Raw genomic sequence first — 22011 nt, 5'->3', positions numbered from 1 at the left:
TCTGCCTGACTTATTTCACTTAATTAGCATAATAATCTCAAAAACTCATAGACACAGACAATAGTTCAGTGGTTCCCAGAGGGTAAGGGGGGAGAGGGGTGGTAGATGAGAGTAAATGGGATCACATATATGGTGATGGAAGGAGAACCGATTCTGGGTGGTGAACACACAATGTGATATATAGATGATGTATTACAGAATTGTACACCTGAAATCTATGTAACTTTAGTAACCATTGTCACCCCAATAAACTTTAATTAAAACCATTTTTTTAAAAAAGAATTACTAGTTGGTTCGTTAAATAAAAACTGAATCACATAATATGAAAAACAATAAAAGCATTTGGGGTCTGGGATACACAAGCCAAACGTTGTGGTTGCGTTGGCTTTCAACATTTCAGATGAGCCAGCAGGAGGGGGCTACGGGCACCCAGTGGCGCACAGAATTCTCAAGGATCCTCACCAGGGATAGCAGCCACGATTAGTTGCAAAGAGAACTTGAGAAGACATTTGAAAGGAAACCCCAACAAACTTGTGGGTATGTGATATCAAGAAACTCAAGAGTTTCCATTGGAACACAAGGTTGACTACATTTTGAGATCATATTAAAGGAATCACGTTTGCATAATTAAACAGAGGAAGAAGCTCCACAAAGGCTTGTACGCGCATTACTTTGGTTAGTGATTTCACGCAGTTTATATGAGCTCTGCGCTACCCTTCTTCCTCATTCCTCTCCATCCCCAGTTTCACATATATTAGTGCACATTTTCACAGTTAAGAACACTTACATTCTGTCATGATGACTCTGCAGTTGTGTGGACTTAAAAAGTCACCAGCACTTATATTCTCATTGCTCCACCATTCCTGAGTTATTTTGGATCATATCTTGACTAACTGGATTTTACTGTTACGGGCCAGGTTGCCTCTACTCAAATTCCTATGTTGAAGTGGTGACCCTCCCAGTACCTCATAAAGTGACTCTATTTGGAAATAAGCACTTTAAAGATGTGAATAGAGCAAAATAAGGTCAGTAGGGTGAGCCCCAAATCTGATATGACGGGTGTCCTTACAGGAAGAGATTAGGACATGCAGATTGGAGTGTGACCAGGTGAGGACAGGTATGTTACCTACTAACCCAACGTCCAACCAGAATTGCCAGATTCAGTCAATGAAAATGCATGATACCTAGTGAAATTTGAATTTCAGATAAGAAACGACCTATACTGTTAAGATGTAAGTATGTCTCTTATGAGTTGAATTGTGCCTCCCACCAAATTGCTATGTTGAAACTCTAACCCCTAGCACCTCAGAATGTGACCTTGTTTGGAAATAGGGTCCTTGCAGATTGAATTAGTTACAATGAGGCCATAGTGGAATAAGGTTGGTCCCCACTCCAAAATGACTGGTGTCTTTATCAAAAGGGGAAATTTAGACACAGACACACACACACACACACACACACACACACACACACACACACACGGAGAATGTCATGGAAGATTGTGGTGATGCAGCTACAAGCCAAGGAATACCTGGGACCACCAGACGCTGAGAGAATCATGAAACAGATCCTCCCTCACAGTCTCAGAAGGAACCAACTCGCTGACACCTTGATCTCTGACTTCCAGCCTCCAGCCAGTGAGAGAATAAATCTCTGTTGTGTAAGCCACCCAGTTTCTGGTGCTTTGCTAGGGCCCTAGGAAACTAATACAACGTCCCATGCAATGTTTGGGAAATACTTGTATAAAAGAGTATTTATTGTTTATGCAGAACTCAAATTTAGCTGGGCATCCTGTATTTTTATTTACTATATCTGGCATACCAACCCCCATCAGTCTGCTTCTCCCCAAATTTGGTGAAGGCGGGGATATTCTAGAGGTATTTCAAAACGCTGCCCATTCAACTTCCCTGGACCTACTGCTTGGGGACGGTGATAGCTGGGGTCACAATTTGTTTCCTGAGATTGCTTGCCTCTCCTCGCCTGGAGAGGACCCACATTTTTAGGATCCATCCATCACCTCCTGCCACATTGTTAGTTTCTGCTCATGTTCACTTTGCTGTCCTTTACTTGGTGCATTAAAGTTTAGGGGCACGAAGTTCTGTGACCCAGCTTCACTCTGCCATCTTACCCCAGCTCCCATTGCCAACTCAATTACTCTGAAGGGTTAGTGACATTTAATAAGCATATATGGACTCACAAAGTTAGAGCTGAGCTCCGGTTGCGTTATTTTAATGTGTTTTTAAAATATCTTCCCAGCCATGTCCATCCAGGCAAAGGAAAGACATGACAATCTCCTAAGTGCACAGACTCACTTGAGTAGGCTGGTGAGAAAGATCCAGCAGTTGTAGGGCACAAAATCTCAAAAGGCAATTCTCACAAGTCAAGAAACATTCACAGGGATCATTCTTTCTCACGGACTTGACACACACTGCCTATATGAGCACTAGAATGTTCTGGAAAGTCTGAAGCATCAAGGTATGGCATTATGTCAACAGGTAACCATAAGAACGGCCAATGACTACTGTAGCCCTTACTGTGCTCCACATACTGTTCTAAGTGTTTTATATATTCATTTAATCATCATGACATCATTATAAGACAGTATTATTATTATTAACCCCTCTTACAGCAGGGGACCTGAAGCACAAGATATTTTGTCACTTGCCCAAAGTCATCCAGTCCCTCAGCAATACAGCCAGGATTTGAAGCCAGGCAAGTTGGCTCCAGGGTCCCTGCTTTCTGCCATCATGCTGTGATGTCTTCTGAGTAATTGTGCTTGGACAGTATTTGCAGCAACTCTTCCATTTGCACACAAAATGACCTAAGCCTGTCTAATCACGCTGCCACTTATATCATCCACCTCAAGTCTGGCTTGGCCCACTCATTGGAGAGTTATGGAATACTGTCTAATTTACTACAGCGTCAGCCTGGGAAGGCTTCCAAGTATCTTCCGTCATCCATCTGCATTTCTTATGTAAGAAGTCAGAGGCCTCAGTTTAAATTTGTATCGTGCATTTTTTATGCCAAATGCCCACATTAACCCAATGGAGTTGTAGAAATAGCAGAGTGGGAGTAGATCAAATTACTAGATTTGCTACCAACTCCCCATGTGAGTATGGGCAAGTGATTTATCTTCCCTCCGCCACCATTTGGACTGCGTGGAGGCAAAAGGCACCAAAGAGCAGAGTGTTCTATTGTACAGTCTTTTGGATGGATGGCTTCTGATACTTGGAAAGACCGAGTTCAGAAAATGTTCTTCAGTCTTACAGAAATCGAAAACGCTGGCTTCCATCTTCAAATGTTACATGGAGCAGTTATATATGCTAAATGTGTGATACAAGCCTGGAATAGTTCTGAGGCCACATGTAAGATGATTCATTGAGTTACATTCCACAAAAATAAAACGGCTTGTTAAACATTTATCTCTTGAGTCATTATCAGTGTTTTAAAAATAATTCAGTAGTAACACTTCCACCTATTTTTGTATGGTACGTTTTAGTTAAGACTTCAGGTAGGCCACAGTTTAATGTGCCCTCCCCAAGGTTCACCATGGCAGCCACTAAGCTACCTGCCTTCATGAAAGTCACATGAAAGGTTCAGACCCCAGAGCTCATACTCTGAGCCTGTCAGGGTGGCAGCTGGTGCTTCTATTGGTATCATTCTCCACCCCCAAACACAGCAACCAAAGAAGAAAAGAGAGAGCAGAAGGAACGGAAATGGGCCTTGGACGAAGCCCAATTAAACAGCAATAGCCCAGGGAAGGAGTAGAAATTGCTGAGATTGTCACACGGCAAAGTCAGCAGGTCCCAGTTGTCACTCCAGGGAGGCAATTTACCCCACACCCAGTGTTGATTTACAACGTAAGAGGAGCAGCCATGGGTCCTTCCAATTCTGACCACCAGCAACACGTCATTGCAACACTATACATGCAACATACCTGTGTGTCGCCACAGAGCTGAACCCATGCATTTGTCAAGCACTAGGTGGGGGTGACATTGGGTATTGCATATGTAGCTTTAAACCTTCTACTGTATGTGTGTGTGTGTGTGTAAATAAATCCCTGCAAGGCCTCGGTTCTGCTCTTGGAGAAGGGTCATTGTTTAAAAGAACTTCCAATGGAAAAGGAATTCTCCAGAGGGAGACAAAGGAAGGACATTCATGGAGTCACATGAGACATAAAGACTAACGGACAAAACCTCTTCCACTGCAGCTCTGCAGAAAACCAGAGCAGTGGTCTGGCTGCACATAACCAGTCTCATGGAACTCTTGGGTGGTATTTCTAACTCCTCCCACATAAAACTGCATAAAATGTCTTTCCCACGCCCATTAGCACTACACTGTTGAAAGCAAATGATACTGATGCTTTGAGGATGCCCAATGTGAAGATTCCATTGCTTTCCAAAGACTTCCATTTGGGGGTCATATCCCAAAGGAAATGGTAAAATTGCTTTCTCCTCGCTCTTCTCCTTTATATTAATAGCTATCGAATATTGGAAAGGTCAGATTTGATTCTGTGTGTAATGGAATGAACATGCACTATTTTGGGACTTAAGGAAAAATTTTACTGTAAGTCAAGATTTTTTAAGTATGAAATTCATGTGCCTTTTTATGAGGATATATAAAACATGCTATGGATTAATTTCTAGAAATAAGTCAACCTTTACTAATATCACCTTTGCATAACAGATTCTCTCTAGATGAAGCCATATCAGGGCACGCTTTATGAATTCATTGTTTTTGGTCACGCACTTAAAGTACACGCTTTAGTCCTCTGCTTCCTAAAGTCCTCTAGTACAGAAGTACTGTCCAAACAAACTGAATGACTCTGCACTAAACATTTTTTTGGAAGTAGAGATCAATGCAATTAAAGAGGAAATAAATTTATATTAGGGCAAAGCAATTTGTTTTGAGCTACAAACATTGACTCTCTTGGGAGAAGTTCAAAGCTGTAAGTAGGAACCTGACCCCACTTATACACAAGTCTGCAGGAAATCTCAAGTTGAGGCCCTTCCCAATTGATTGTGGATTGTTCTCCAGGAGTTGTGATAACACACTCAGAAAAAATGTCTTATTCAGAGGACATGAGGGGCTATAGTGAAGAAATAACTGGACCCATCCACACCGCCTTCCATAAGCTCACTGAGAAATTACTCTCATGGAAAACTGCCTTTCTTGTCCCGCCATGTTCCTGAAGTTGCCTAAAATAAAGGACAGGAAGAGCCTGCAAGGAACAGCACCCTTATCAGAAGAATTTTAGGAAAGACTTTTTTGTTTTTAACTGACAGAAAATATAAAATACCATTTTTCATATGATACCTAAATGGTTAATCTTATCCATGTCATTCTGGCTTTCCCCCAAACTCTGGGGTGTGTCATCTGATGAGACGTCCAGGAAAAAAGGACTCAGTCCTTTCGGTCAGTCAGTCAGTCAGTCAGTCAGTCAGTCAGTCGGTTGGTCGGTCAGTCAGTCATTAAATAGGTATTGATCTGCCTGTGAGATGCCAAGAGAAGCCCTGGGTATTGGGGACGCAATGGTGAGAACGCCAACACGTCTCTCTCGTGTTGAGGTTTGGAGACAGCTGTATCATCAAAGCCTCACGTACAACAGCACACTCATGCAACTTTCCTCCTCATACATTCCTACTAGTGTTTTCCACTGCGATTATATGCTGCCTTTATTACTGATACAGGATTACGCCACCCAAAAAAATAACTTAGATAAAAATCTCAGGAATACAGTTCCTCTCTCCTCGTGTTGAGTCCTTGCACCTATAACAAGGCCCATGAACCAGTGGGACCAGGAACACCTGGGAGTTTCTTGGACATAGTCTTGAGCCCATGAACCACAATCTGCACTTAACAAGACCCCCAGGAGGTCTGCATGCACATTAATTAATTGTGAGGAGCTCTAAGACACTCCTCCCAAAGCTCATTCCAGGGGATGCTGTTTCTGGGTGCTGTGTGAAAAAACAAGATCTCTGGACAATTCATGTGGGAAAATGTTGGTTAAAGCAAGTCAGCAATTTCTTTGCCATGGGGATTTTCAGAGTCTTTGATGTTCATTTTAAATACTTGAGAGGAAGAAACAACCAGTATTTATTATAATAATAATAATTATAATAATAACCGCTAATATTTGTATGTTACTTACTATAAATATTTTACTTACTATAAGCTAAGCTATGCACTTACTATAAGCTTACTATAAGCTATGCACCAGATATAACTACAAATATATATACATAAAATATTTCATTCTCAGACGAACATAAAAATTCAATATTATTGTCATTGTTTTTAAAATTGAGTATCTGAAGCTCAGAGAGGCTAAGTAATTTTCCCAAGATGACACAGCTAGCAATTTACCAACTGGGATTAGAACCCAGCTGTGCCTGATTTCAAAGCCCAAGGACTCAGTTCAAAACACATGGCAGTTTTTAAAACATATTTGAAATACTGAACTTTCCCCAATACGGACACAGCTTTTTGCTATTTTGTGAAGTTCCTACAGGTCTAATCCATGACATAGAGCTGGGAAAGTCTTTGCCAGAAACAAAATTTGCTGTCGTGTCAGACCCGCACTCTAGGGGAGAAGCCCCCAGTAATGCAGGAGTCAGGGTGCCATCAAAAGTGGCATCAGCTTTAAACATGAAGCTTGCATCCCAGCCACTCAGTAGATCACCAAACAATGTAAGAGTTTCCTCCAGACCTGGGACATCGGCTACACCCTGCCAAATTATCCATGTCTTTATTGGCATGCCATTGTCATATATAACATATTAGGTTGGTGCAAAAGTAATTGTGGTTTTTGCATTAACCTTTTAAACCGCAATTACTTTTGTACCAATCTAATAAAAGTCATATAGAGTCTGGTCCAGACACACAGTAGACTTCCATAATCTACTGTCACCATTGCTAAATGGCTGGTCCAAATAGATCTACCACATGCTCATATCAGTCTTGGGACTTATATCCTGTACCATTTCTCAAGGAAAGATTTACCTTCCTTATAACGTCAAAATGCTTGGGTTGTCTTGTACTGTTTAAAATTGCACAGTGGCTCCTCTTAGAATCTACTCGTCATGGTTTATTCATATGCGTTCACTGTCATTCATCCCTTGTGAATCTATTTATTGAGTTCCCACTATGTGCCAGGAAGCAGTTCAATATAACGTGAGGCTCTTCACATTTACAATTATGATCTGCTCAACCCAAACTTAAGGTACACTCAATAACGGCAGCCATTCAAGCACATTCTGACACAACATTCTATCCATGGATAGACGTTGGGGAATGGAAGTGGCAGAATTCAAGGTCAGACCCGGAAGACAAGGCAGAGAAATCAGGCTGTAATATTCACCTTCTCCTCTCTTTCCCCAATTTTATGCTGAGGAAAGCAGTTTAAAATGAGCATTAACGGCAAACATGAAGTAGGAAAAGAAGCCACAGAAACATGGGCATTACAATACGTCAGCTGGAGTGAACACCCATCCGTCCGCTGGCTGGCAAGGTGACCCAGAGTGAACGACCTGTTTCGTTCTGCAGAAAGCTGACTGTGTGTGTAGCACTCAAGCAAATTAACACCAGAATCAAAAACGCCTTCCACTTCCCTCACCTCTCTTCCGAGAATTCCATAAACATTCACCATTAACTAAATGTGTTTTGTTTAGCTCTGCAATGAATACATGCTATTCACTAAGAAAACATTACACAAATGGATCTAGATTTTTTTTTCTAAATCCATATGTCTGTGGTCTGAAAAAAATAAATGTGTCACCAGCGCACACTGCTTATTAATGTAAAAGGGCAACATAATGAAAATTCAGGCAATAGGGAAGTGGACCCTGCCTGTCCTGTTTTGTTTGTAAATAAATTTGGTTCCCTTTTGGGTTAAAGGGTAATTTGGTTGGTGAGACAAAGAACTTTCATTTCATAGCTTCACTGGAGGAAATACTGTATCATGACCTCCCAAGCGAAACGAAAGCACAGCCATAGCTTATTAAACCTATCACATCTCTTACCAATATTGGTCCATTTCTTCTGTTTCATTTTGGGTTGGGAATGCTGGTTCTTGTCCCCAACTTCCCTGCCCTAGAACTAGTCATATAAAGTGACTTCTGGCAATACCTATTTTTAAGCACTTCCTCCAAAATCCAGGGTCCTATAAATTTAGCAATTTGGGCACACAATATGTGGATTTTGATTTTAATATTAGAATCCATTTACTGTAAAAACATATGGAAAGGATTCTATGATGATTTAAATCTAAAGGCATAATCCAACTTTTAATTTAAACCACATTATTGGGAGGACATTCAGTAATCAATCAAAAAGATTAGTTTAACATTTTTACCCTGTTTTACGGTGTAAGGAAATAATGTAACATTGCTATAGTTTTAAATTTAACCAACAAAAGAATTGTTTTCTACTGAGCAATCAGAATCTAAGTCTAGAATTTGTACTAGAAAAATGCTAATATTTTTGTGTCATTGCCTGGTACCTGCTTGACACAATAATAAAACAATATTGTTGAAACAATAACACAATATTACTAAGAACCTGTGACAATTATTTTACTATAAATGCTTCATCGTATCCTCTGGAATAACTAGAGGATATTGCACAGCCATCTGTTGGGAGGATATTATCAGGAAGATGAGCTTGACAAAACTTCAAGACAGCAGGAAACCCGAGAAGCCTTGAGACAATCAAGAAGATGGGGAAAGATCACGGATAGCAGAACACAACTGAGGTAGAAACGAATCAAACTTTTAGAGAATAGCTCAAATCTTAATCCTTTGGCTCCACAGAAAAAGTGACAGCAACAGAGTGATTACCTGAGTTGGATCATAAATCAGGCTTCACACCTGCTCTAGAACGTGAGCCTGCTAGCCGTGACAATGACAATACGGAAGTAGCTATGTAGCTTTGTAAATAATTGGGACAAAATTCCATAATCATAGCAGCTGCTGCATTATGTCCTGATAAGCTGCATAGGTAATTAAAATGTCACACATGATGCAGAAGAGTAGATTGATTTTTCTGCTCTACTTCTTAAGTCAGATGTTCATTTCCAGCCTCAGTGCTGGGAGCCTGGACCAAGCAGACACTGTCTCCATAGCTGTGATTGGGGTCTCAGTTGGTTTAGCATCAGTAAGTCTTGGGTGTTCCTCCCAACCAGGGCAGAGCCTGGGCTTTTAAGGGTCTGAAAAGGAATGGATGGGTGACACCCATTCCTTCCCAATATCAGAGGCTCACAAGGCACTGTCCAGAATTCACAGGAGCCTCAAACTGTGTAGTTAGAACCACCCCGCCCCCGTGAATGTTTACCTTTATGGAGCTTATCATAAGTGGCTATTCTCAGAGGCCCTGGTTAGAGTCCACTTTATCTTACACATAATGGAACTCATAGTGCTTAGTCCTGACAGCTTGTTTTGCTCTCATGAGGGCATTACTTTCAGAGTTCCGCATCCTTCTCTGTGCTCGAGATTGAAAGAACACGATACGGGATAAGATCACGTGACTGATTTTCACTGGAGCTTTCCTGATGCTCGTATTCCCCTCATCCTGTTATATGGAATCACGTGAAGAGGCAATTGGTGTTGGTTGACTCTTGGGAAGGTTAATCATGTGTGTGCACATGTACGTATGTTGTCACTAGTGCAGTAAAGCATCGAAGGTGTCTGGGATGCTACAGGACAGAGCACAACAAATAACTTAAATACGAGTTTACACAATTTCCTAGGGATCATATAACAGGTAAATAGTAAGTATCCCACTCGTGTGTGCTATGTGCCCAGAATGCATCCTTGATGCTTCACATAATGGGGAAACATCTTTATGGAAATGTGATTAGCACTGACCGGCTGATGGAAGCAGAACCCGTTACGAGTGCTCTCGTAAATGAATGGCGGGTGGGATGCAGTTACATCTATCTTCTAAGAGGCCTAATAAATCGAGGAGGGAAACAGATAGCATGCAATACTCTGACGATATCCTCTTAAATCACCATCGCTCACTAGTTATTTATATAATAAGTAGAATAATAAAATATCAACACATGTCCTTTTTCATTCTTGGAGTCAGGATACAGTGAAATGGTTTCCTGTCCTGTCCGGTTCCTACACACCCATTTGAGCTATAAATACATGTGCCCCTCCTCCCATGGTCTTAATCCCAACCTCAGGAACCCAGGCCAGGAGGCCCTGCCCAGCTCCCTGAACACGATTGACGGGGGCATGCTTTACAAAGGTGTTCTGTCCCTGCAACCCTCACTCGGCTCAGCAGAGAGAACTAAATAATGCATCCTGAGAACACGAAGCGGAAAGGGAAAACAGTACTCGTTTCATTTGAGGCCTATTTGATTTTCTTTAGCTTTATAAAGAACTCATTTATTCGCTATTAGGTGCATAGATTCGCATGTGCTGGGGGTTCAGTCGTGTCCCTCCAAAACTCTTGTATTGCAGCCTGAGGACCTCAGAAGGTGACCTTGTTTGGAAATGGGACTGTTGCAAATGTAATCAGTTAAGATGAGCTCACACTGCAGTCAGCTGGGCCCCTATCCAATATGGCTGATGTCCTTATAAAAAGTGGAAATTTGGACACAAAGACAGGCAAACAGGAATACCATGTAACAATCTATAAGCCAACACACACCAAAATTGCCAGCAAACCAACCAAAGCTAGGGAAGAGGCCTAAAATAGATTCTCCTTCATGACCCTCACAAGGAACCAACTCTTGGTCTCAAACTTCTGGCCTCCAGAACTGTGAGACAATAAATCTCTGTGGTTTAAGCTCCCAGCATGTGGGATTTTGCTATGGCTGCCCTGGTAAACTTAGCACGTGTGCTCTTGGTTGATTTCATGATAATATAAGAACCATCTTCAACCAGCTGGCCCCTTGCAGCCTCCACCTCTCAATCCTTACAAGCATAAGAGCAATATTATCACTGCTGATAAAAACAGGTCTTCACATCAATGAAATAGGTGTAATATATTGATCTTGCAGATAAGTAGTTCCCTCTGAAAAGACATGATGACCTGCAAACAAAAGACCAAATACCAGTTCGCATTGAGTCAAATTATTTGATAAGGAAAACCATGATGAAAACAAGAACTTGTCTAAAATGGTAAATTTCGAAGCCATTTCTTTGGTTCATGGCTGATATGATATTGACCAAATCCTATGTATTATTAAGCCCACTATAAAACAAAAAGCACTTTAACTTCATATGTAGACACATATGCACAAACATATATGTATATGTGCATATGTTTATATACGTGTATATGTATATACATTAACACATGAGTATACATACGTGTGTGTATAGCCTGAGATACTGTCACCTATGACATAAAGCAGAGCAGAGAATTACCACCAAACACATTAGAAAACACCAGGCTGACAGGCAAAAATAATTTAAGTAAAATTAAAGCTTTACAGAAGTCTCTGGGAGCATGCCAAAGGGCAATTATGCTCATTATACAAAGTCAAAAAAATGTAGTGTCCTCATTCTAACCCCATTATAACCCCGTCAACACACACACACTCAGCTGCAGACCCTCTATTTACTCTCCCATCACATTTCAATTTCTCCAAACATACTGACTTCAGCTCAGCCAGAGGCTCTCCCCTCTGCCTTTCTCCCTTTCTCCAAGGACCCTTCTCCTCCACCAGCCACTCCCTGCCCTTTGCAATATAAAGCGTTTTCTGGGTCCTCTCACTTCTATTTCATTTGGGCCATGCTGCCGCAGGATGCCGCAGGTCAACAGCTTCCTGTCGGGCATGGGTTTCCTTCACAGGGGAGAGTGGAGAGGTGAGAGGCATGGGGAAAGGATGTAATTCTTTCAATGCCCCATCTTTTCCTTTCCTTACCAAACATTCAAAGTAAAAATATTGTCACCCTTTCAAAAATTCAGATGGCTTTTTGGTAAGAAGCCCCGAGGTCTTTCAGACTTTCAGACGAAGGCCTGATTCTTTAATGCTCAGAAAAATAGAAGTGTGAGGATGCCTGAGGAGCTCCTCGGGGCAAGGGTACCTGGTGTGGGTCCCATCTCAGCCCTGGGCAGAGACTGCTGCAGCTCAGCCATGGTTTCAGGAGGAGGTGACATGTCTTCGTCTGCTCGGGCTGCCACAGGAAACACCACAGACGTTTCCTTCTCACAGTTCTGGGGCCAGCATCCAAATTCAAGGTGGCAGCAGGCCCGGTGTCTCCTGAGGCTTTTTCCTTGGCTTGCCCACGATCATCTTCTCCCTGTGTCCTCACAAAGCCTCTTCTCTGTGCACACACAGCCCTGGTGTCTCTTCCTCCTCTTACAAGGACACCAGTCCTGTTGGATTGGGTGACCTTGGTGACCTCACTTAACCTTAATCACCTCCTTAAAGGCTCTATCCAGACTTAGGGCTGCAACTTATGAATTCAGGAGGACACGTTTCAATCCATGACAGGAGGGATCAACAAACACGTGACTGAGAAGGGGGAAGGACAGATGTCTGCTGCTCGGAGGCACAGCGTCAGTTGTCCTCAGATGTTGCTGGGATCGAGACAAAGGGCACTGAAGAGGCCTGTGATATCTGGAGAGTCGGGGACCCACTCAGGCAAATTACAGAAATAAACACCCTACGGGCCAAGCAAACCACATCTGTGCTGAGGACTATCCGTTTTCACGCCCTGCTGTAGAATTTCTAGCAACTTTCAAAATCTGTCAAAAACTGCCTAAAACTGGGCATTGGTGGCCCCGCTGTTCACTTGTTTTGCGTTTGCTTTTTGTTGGTGATGAGTACTGCATTTGTAATGGGACAGGGGGGAGGACATCTGACTCTTAGCACGTATTTAATTCCCTCAGACGTAGATGGAGGTACAAAAAGGGAAGGTCCACGTGTCACTTATTTCCTTCACATTTCACTTCTGGCCCTTAACTGTCCACATGTGAAATAGAAAGAACTCATTTCTGCAGCCTGGGCTAAGCCATAAGGTGATGGATGTGTGCTGGTGGTCACCAAACCAGACAAACTGCTCCTATGCCAGGGAGATGTGACCAAAGTGTTCGTCGCTCAGATTCTCAGACAGATGGCAGGCAGCTTTCATGCCACATGTCTATTCTGCTCAACTAGCACTGCCTGTCTGCAGTGGCCCCCGTGATGAGAAGGATTCTGGGGTTTAGACTGAACATGCAAAAGGTAGTACACTCATTAATTAGCCATTCTGTCAGCGAGGTAGAGGGAGGGTTTCGCAGCACCTGGGCACGGAAGCATAGGAATCAAACTGACTTTCTAAGGTAGTTCTGTCTTGGATGAGATCCCCTGTGGCTCCCACCAGACAAATCCCTCCCTTTGCAGGTGTAACAAATGGAAACCGCACTGCTGTGTTTTACGTGGCCGACGAACACAGAGAGAATGAATCATTTCCTTGGGAATGAGACAAAAGTTAAGATCATGTGAAATACAGGTAGCGCTCCCACCCTATGATTTTAATATGAAATCCAGAGAAACAAACGTTTATTAGTTTGGTTGCTTGGGAGGTTGGTGGTATTTTGTGGTTTGATTTTTTTTTTTAATTATCTCTATAATAAGCTTATTGATTTTTTTCCCTCTTAAAATAAGCAATATTCTGTGGGAAAAGGCCAACCTTTCTTGGAGCGACCTCTTTTTCCTGGAGATTATTAATTTCTTTTTAATAGACCTCATACAGCCAAATCAAATTTTTATATCACAAAGGGATTTGCATTTATCTTGAGCTGCACACTCTTCGTCGTCTATCAAACTCAGTTTAAGTTTCTAATTGAAATAATTTTTCAAGCGTTGAGCAATAAAGAGCCAATAAGTGATATATTTAAATTATTTATTCATCTCATTCATAATTAATTTGGTTTTGTTCCTTGCTGCACAGTGAGGCTAAGCCAATGCCTTTGATTTTCGAATCTTTTCTATCATTAGGCAACAGTGGCAGTGGCTGCTTTTTCCTCCCCCCTTGTGTTTCATGGGTCTCTGGGCACTTAGGCAGCATCAATTTAAATCACAGTTAAATTTAACATATTGACTTTGTTGTGCAGAGTCATGAATACGGCATGCATATTCGTAGTCAAACTGGAAAAAAAAACTACACACGTGGTAAGATGAGCTATTGCCTTACCGCAGATATTTTCCTTCAGCATTTAAGGACGCACATGCCTTGGTCTACACTCTTCCTTCTGTACACCAACATGTATTATGTAATGGGTCCTCCACTAGCTGATCTCGTTAGCTGGTTTGTAGATTATCTGAAGCCCTTTACCGGCATCTCTATCTGCTTATCCATTTTGCAACACAAATGCATGGTCCAAATTGAATGCATCATTTTCTCCTCACCTAAACCATTTTCCTAGTCACAATTCCTTTCTGATTAGGCATCACGATTGTCAGAGGTCCTCGGTCCTTCGTCATAGTCTTCTCCCACAGACACATATAGCCCAGCCCTGCTCACTCACACCCCTACAATCTCTCCCTCCACCAAGTTCCCAATCACTGAACACTCCTCCAGCCTACAAATACTGACCAATATTTTTTCCTAAAGCCCAGGTAACGTACCTGCCCTGCTCACAAGCCTACTACCACCTTGGCTCACTGAATATGTTTAAGCTGCCCAGATTCCAGGAAATTCAGGCTGGATTCTACCTTTGCAGCCTCATCCACAAGCACTTGGTGGTTGGTCAGTAATGAACCAGAGCTTCCGTGTAACAGACATTCATAACCTCTCATTCACCAGTAACCATACTTTGTATGTATCCTTGTTACTCACACAACATCTGGCATACACTGGATCCTCAATAAATATCTGTAGAATAAATGATCAAAAAACGGGTCATAAGCCAAAATACAAGAGTAGACAGGAGGAATCAAGTGATCTGAAACTCAAGCCAAAAACTCAGAAAATGTGATGGGCAAGAAAATTAAGCCACTGCCTAAAATGATTTAGAAATGACTGGTTGTGTGATAACCCGCCCACCTGGAACTGCAGGTGAGCCCCTAACTGACCAACGGGCCTCAGGTGACTGAATCGCTGGGTCCGTGCTGGGCCTCTGTGTCCCAGCTATCGTGGAAGCCAGGACAGGGATCTTTCTCAGCGTGGAAGAGGCAGCGACCAGGCACTGAGGATCAGGGGAGGAATAAGAAGAAAAACAATAACAGTTATAATTGCAAACATTTATTGAGCTTCTCCTATGTGTCAAGTGCCATGTGCTACCCATTTCAGCTCATTCAATCCTAGAAACAGCCCTGTGAAAAGGACAAGAGTGCATAGCTGCCCAGTGGCTGTGGAAGATTGTGTTCTTGTCCCAACTCTTCACGCCCTTCCCTGTAGGGGAAGCTCCATCCCCACCTGCGGCCATGCGCAATGAGGCAACTTCCTTGCCTACTCACAGCAGGCTTGGCCATGTGATTTACTCTAACCAATAGCATGTGAACAGACACGACATAAGCAAATCCAAGCAGAAGTTTTAGGAGCCACTTCAGGTTCCCAACAGATGTAGGGAAAATGGCATGCCCCAGCTAAGGCTGCCATCAGGGTGGATCCTAAAAGAGCAGATGTGTGGCCAACATTCATCCAGACACTGTCATCATATGAGCAAAAAGTAAATATTTGTTGTCGTTGGCCATAGAGACTTAGGAGTTGGTTGTGACTACCCAAAATTTAGCACTGGCAGAGCCAGGATTTACACCCAGAGCACTTTTATCCATCACACTATTCTGCCGCCTTAAGCACATGCCCTATTATTAGAAGAGGCCCTAAGTCTACTCTGATGGGCTCTGTTCCCTCCATCCTGAATGCTGGAATCAGCATGCGACTCAAAGTGTGGTCGGTGGACCCGCCAATGTCTGAGCATCACCTGGGAGTTGGTTAGATATGCAGAACCTCAGCCTCTCACTCCAGAATCTGCATTTTAACAAAATTCTCCAGGTGACGCATATTCACGCGGATGTGTGAGAAGGGCTGGTTTAACACACGTGCATGAGTGTTACGCTTCATGAAAGGGCACTCTCAAAGGGCCGTCAACTGGAAATGGAAAGACACAAGCATCTGCTTGTTTTCTTCACCCCTTAGAGTTCAGAGGGGGAGGAAACATGCTGTAACTACAATGAGATTACTGTAAAACTTTCCAGTACTTGCTCTAGCCATCAAATAATGTCCTTTGATGGAGCACTGGCCTCACTGCTGAATATGTTGACCTCTTGTTCAAACCCAATGGTTGTTTATTGAACAAATAAACATGAAGGCCTATTAGTCATCATTAGGGGTATTAGAGTGAAAAAAAAAAATGACATATTGTGCTTATCTTTACTCTCCTGTTCCAAGATCCTATTATTGGTTTATCACCTTTCGATGAGCAACATTGACCATTAACAGTAAACACCACAACCTCCCAAGCACAAGTTACCATCATAATTAGAGGAGGAATATAGCACTTACCCAGTGCTACATAGATGAGAACTCAATGCCATGGTCTCCACACAGTCCTAAAACCCAGCAGGCAGCGAGCCAGAACATCCAAGCGGTAATGGAAATGAGTAATGATCTTTCAAGATGGCAGACGATACAGGTAGAACAGTTACCCAGGCATCTCAGATACGATCTCCCCAGTGAAAGCTAAGGTTTTTGACAGGCTGGTTTATGAATAAATTCATGACGTGAGACATTTCCAAAATGTCTGTTAAGAACCGTTTCAAAATGAAGTCATCAAAATTACTACAAAATGTATACTTTAAATTCAAATAGCCGGGGGGAAGAGCGAGCTTGTTATGTAGAATTCATTACCAGTATTTCGGAGTGCAGCCTCTATAAACATTTGTTTAGGATTGTTTTTACACCAATTGTTTGGCACATAAGCAGGGAGAGAGTGGGATGGGAAATTTCAGAAGCCCAGAATTTTTTTTCAGCTTATTTTGTTTTTCCTGCCTTGTTAGAAATAAATCATTTTTCTTCTTCAAATTTTAATGCAATGCAAAGGATTTAATTTTTTAATAATTTATCGGTTTGTGTTGTTAAGAGTAGGGGACATCACTTTAATGAGGGAAATAGAAGCCATATACTAGGAATTTATTTCATTATCATCTGGGGGTAAAGATGCAAATTAGATGCAAATTACCTTCCATAGGTATTTCACTCACAATATGAGTATGTTCACATCCATAGACTCACATCATACTGATCTCTATATATTTTGAATTCAGCCTGAATCTGCTAAAAGATGAGATTAAATGACCAAGCCATCTAATTAGCCAACTGAGGAGATTTTAGGTCAAAAATATGTTATGGGGGAAAAAATTATTCTTAACATGGAATGAACTAAGAGGGTGATTAAGGATTACAAACAGCACTGGTCCACCATGAAGAAGGAAAGTTGCATCTGACCTAAAAGAAAAAGCGGGTTAGATCAAGTATGCCCTCAGAACTAAAGAAAATCAATTGGGAAATAATAAAGAACAGAAATCACCACAGATACACCCAAAACGGAAAAGCCAAATACTTTGGACTACATAAAATTGAATATGTATATATCAAAAAAAGTTCACTATAAGCAAAATTAAAATGCAAACAATGACCTACAAAACTGTACATATCTGTTAAAAAAATTAATAACCCTACCATGCAACAAAAATCTTAGAAACCTATTTTTCAAATAACATACCAAAAAAGAAATGGGCAAAGCCCATGAACAGGCAACAATAAAATTCCAGGGACAACCTAAATTCACAACAATAGGAATCAGATTCGCTAAGTCAACTGTGCAAGATACATATAATAAAATAGAATGCTGCCATTATAAAACTATATTACAGAATATATGCTGATGTGGGGAAATGTTCAAGAAGCAGCAAAAAAAATCAGACAAGCACCTAATTATGAATACTGACAAAAGATATCCCCAAATATTAACAGTATCCATCTCTACAGTGTAGAACTACAACTGTTTTCTTGGCTTCTTGGTTTGTGCTTCGAGTGTTTTACAAATTTTACATATTCAGTATGCATTGTTCTTAAATTAGAAAAAAATAATAATAAAGCATTGTAAAAATTAAAAAGCATTGAAAAGTGGAGCAATTTAGTATAAATGAGGGGGAAAATTTTTTGCAACCCTATAAAATCATAGCCTAAACCACTGAAATGTCTTATTTCCAAAAGTAAATTAGTGTATTTTTGGGCAAATGTCATGACCCTACCCTGACATTTTTAGACATCAGCAGCTATGTTTGTAAGTAAAGGACAATGTTGAGTCACATATATAAGGAGATAGCTTGGACCAAAAGGAACATTCCATTTCCTTCATTCAGAGTCTGTGTTTGCCACATGAGTGAACATCTACTGTATTCTGGACTGAGCTGGGTGGACAGGACCAGACCACTGGGGCTTACATTGGGTGGTGCCTACTCTCTAACTCTGAATCCATACGGTCTGTGGGTTGAGATGGTAGCTAACACATCAACTCAAGTTTACTGCTTGCATTGCCTCCCCTTGTCCTGGGAAACCGATCATGTAAATGTATCATGATATCTGAGCAGTGAAACACACACACATACATAACATCTAAAATAAATGATCCTACAGTTTTAGTGCCTTGTTGTCACTGTTACAAACTAATACAAATGTACTAGCTTAAAACAACACAAATCGTGCTCCCTTCGCACATATACTAAAATTGGACCGATATAGAGAAGATCAGCATGGCCCCTGCGCAACGATGACACAAATTCACGAAACGTTCCGTATTTTTTAAATGTCTAATCATTATGCTGGTTTGCACACCTAACACTAATAAAAAAAATATAAAAAAAATAAAAAGGCAAGTTAGTAGAGAACGGTGATGTCTATTGGGCTTCCTCAAATCCCAACCTGACAATGCTTGCTTGTTAAATAGTATGGAAAGTTTGTAAATGCAGTAGCTCTTTAAAATTCCAACCAAAAAGGAGGACATTCTATGACCATTCTGAATAAACCCACAATAACAACAATAAGAAAAAACCACATCTATTATCTTACAGTTATGGGTGCAAGAAGTCCAAGATCAGATTCATGGGGCTCCAGTCAACGTGTCAGCTGACCTGTGCTCCCCCTGGAGGCTCTGGGGAGAATCTGTTTCCTTGCTTCTCCAGGTCACCTCCATTCCTTGGCTTGTGACCCCCTCCTCACTTTGCTCCAACCTCTTTTTCCATCATCACATCTCCTACTGTCCCTCTGACATCCTGCTTCCCTCCTCCAAGGATCCCTGTGATTAGATCAAGCCTACTAGATAACCCAGAATAATCTCCCCACATCCAAAATCTTAATTGAAATACATTTGCAAAATGACTTCCTCACCTAAGATAATCAACGGGTTCCGGGGGTTAGGCATGAGCACCCTGGGGGAGGTGGCAGCGTTATTCAGCCAAGCACACCCACCAGCCAGCCCCGCTCGGCCCGGCCTCCAGGGTCCTTCTTCAGAAAGCAGCATTTGGTAGTTGTTGTCGACATTTCAGAATCATGACAAACTGTGATTCTCTTCATGCGAATTAAACGGAAGGTAAGTCAGATAAGTGGATTTCTAGGAGGAAAAGGAATGCGCATTCTTAAGTCTCTTGCTCTTTCCCCAGGTCTGGAATGAGTGCTGCACAGCTGACAACTCAGATGTTTTTAAAAACACATACGGCACATCTGCCATATGGTAGACACAGATGTGATCCCTGGGTTTCGCTTTACAAATGCAAATGATGGCTGTGACTTTCATATGGCCTCTCTCTGCCCACAGGGCAGTGAAAGGACGAGACCACCTGCCACGTGAGCCCACGTGTGCCACCTCATCGCCTCCCCAAGGCTGAGAAAACAACTGAAGCAGCCAACGGAGGTGACTAAAAATCTGTTAAAGAAAAATATAAAAGCTTTAAGTTCTCTGATGTGGCAGGACCAGGACGCAGAATCCGTCCTGAGACTTTTTTTTTTTTTTGCAACACACACTAATAACCGATCTCAGGCCTCCAGCCTCTCCCTTCTCTTCCTCCTCATGTGTTCATCACCTATAAAGGTGACATATTTGTGTTTCTATGATCCCCAAACTTCTGAGTTGTTTGGGGATCTTAGAATATACAGACACGTACGTACTGAACTCCAACTTGGACAGATTAGTAAGGAAAGAAGAGAGTGAGGGTGAGAGGATGGGAGGGTGGGAAAAGCTACTTTCACGCCCACATCTGGACCCTTGAGTGTTCGCAAAAATCACACAACTGGGAAGATTCGTGTCAGAACAAACGCATGGTCACTAACCTACACGGGCCTCTCCTGCTCGCCAAAATGACCCTTTCACCTTCTCTCACCTCCCTACACCTCAGACCCCTCACGCTCAGGAGCCAGTCTTCCCTCCCCCTTTATAGAGAAGAGATATACTCAGTTAAAAATGCCTTGAACCGCCTCACCTCCACCACCAACTCTACCAATGTGCCAGGATCTGATCCGTCCTCCCCTCGCTTGGGTTACAGTGGAGACAAAGTCCTGTCCCATGCGAGGTGCTCTTCTGGCTGTGTCTGCAGAGATGGGAGACAGGCCCCTGGGGCTCTGAGTGTGGCTGTGGCCTTGTGGTGCTGAGTCCGCACACCTTCCTGTAAGTGGAAGCGCAGACGTTGTTCTTCCGGAAGGGGATGACGCCCGGGGAGGAATGCTCTTAGGATGGCAAGGCTTTGGCTTCCTCCTCATTCCAAATTTTCTCTCAATGAATGATTGGGTTACTCCTGGGTCCTTGTCCTCTCAATTGCCATTGATTCTCCACTGAGGGGTCAGCATTTAAACATGCTCAGGTCCTCTCACTGAGTCCGGCTCTCCTCTGCCCTCACACCCCCGCCACGACTGACCTATCTGGCCCCTCCCCATTCTCAGCAAGCCTTCCCTGAGGACATGCACACATCCCGGGCTCCATTTCTCCACTTCCCAGTCACTCTGCAGCCCACTCTACCCTACTTCCCGCCCTGTCCCTGCTGATCTTCCAGCACTTATGGCCATTGTTTCTCGGTCTTCTTTACTGAGTCACCTCACTTTGCCTAATCCCAAGATGTTGGTGTTTTTAGGGTTTTGAGTCCCTCTATGCAATTCACTCTACACTTGCTCTTCAGAGATCTCGGCCACACCCATTGCCTAATTCACTGTCTAAGTCAGCTCTCCACTCTACCCAAGCCGGTCTCCTGAGTTCCACACCCACACCTTCACCTGCTCTTTGATACTCCACTTCCATGTATTCACAGGCATTTCAAACTGACCAGGATCACACGTGAACTTACGTTTTCTCCTTCCTCACTCCCCAAACTGCTCAGACTCCATCGTTCCCTTTATCAGTGAAAGGCACGTCCACCCAGCTGTCCACACTGGACTCTCCTAAATTTATCTCGAATTGGCCACTTGTCCTCAGCTGCGTGGCTCAGCCCTCGTCCTGGCCCCCATCATCTCTCCTAATGAACTTTGACAGCTGCATAAATGGCCTTCCAGAATCCACTCCTGCTCTTCTCAAATCCCTCCTCCACTCTGCTACCTCTTTACCTTCCTATAATAATATGGTCACAACACCCCCTTTCTTAAACGCTTTTTTTTTTTTTTTTTTTTTTTTTTTTTTTTTTTTTTTTTTTTTTTTTTTTTTAATTAAATTTATTGACATGGAAACAACCAAAATGTCCTTCGATAGATGAATGGATAAAGAAGTTGTGGTACATATACACAATGGAATACTATTCGGCAGTGAGAAAAGATGATATAGGAACATTTGTGACAACATGGATGGATCTTGAGAGAGTAATGCTGAGCGAAACAAGTCAGACAGAAAAAGCAGAGAACCATGTGATTTCACTGATATGTGGTATATAAACCAAAAACAACAAAAGAACAAGACAAACAAATGAGAAACAGAAACTCTTAAACGCTTTAATAATTGCCCAGTGGCCTTTGACTAAGAGTTAATCCTTAATATGAACTATAGTCTGGCCATTGCCCACTTCTGTGCCACCCTCCCTCTCTCCGGGAA

At 42.3% G+C, this 22011-nt stretch overlaps 1 protein-coding gene and 1 pseudogene across 2 annotated transcripts in view; one reads left to right on the top strand and one right to left on the bottom strand.

Annotated features, from left to right (window-relative positions):
* The window catches only part of DSCAM (DS cell adhesion molecule), a 639047-nt gene that overhangs the window by 578401 nt on the left and 38635 nt on the right, over positions 1 to 22011 (bottom strand). The window lies entirely within an intron of this gene.
* LOC141568189 (U6 spliceosomal RNA) lies at positions 18650 to 18750 on the top strand (annotated as a pseudogene).

Source organism: Rhinolophus sinicus, linkage group LG01 (assembly GCF_036562045.2).
Source record: "Rhinolophus sinicus isolate RSC01 linkage group LG01, ASM3656204v1, whole genome shotgun sequence".
In the NCBI taxonomy this organism is placed as follows: Eukaryota; Metazoa; Chordata; class Mammalia; order Chiroptera; family Rhinolophidae; genus Rhinolophus; species Rhinolophus sinicus.
This window is presented reverse-complemented; position numbering and strand designations above follow the sequence as displayed.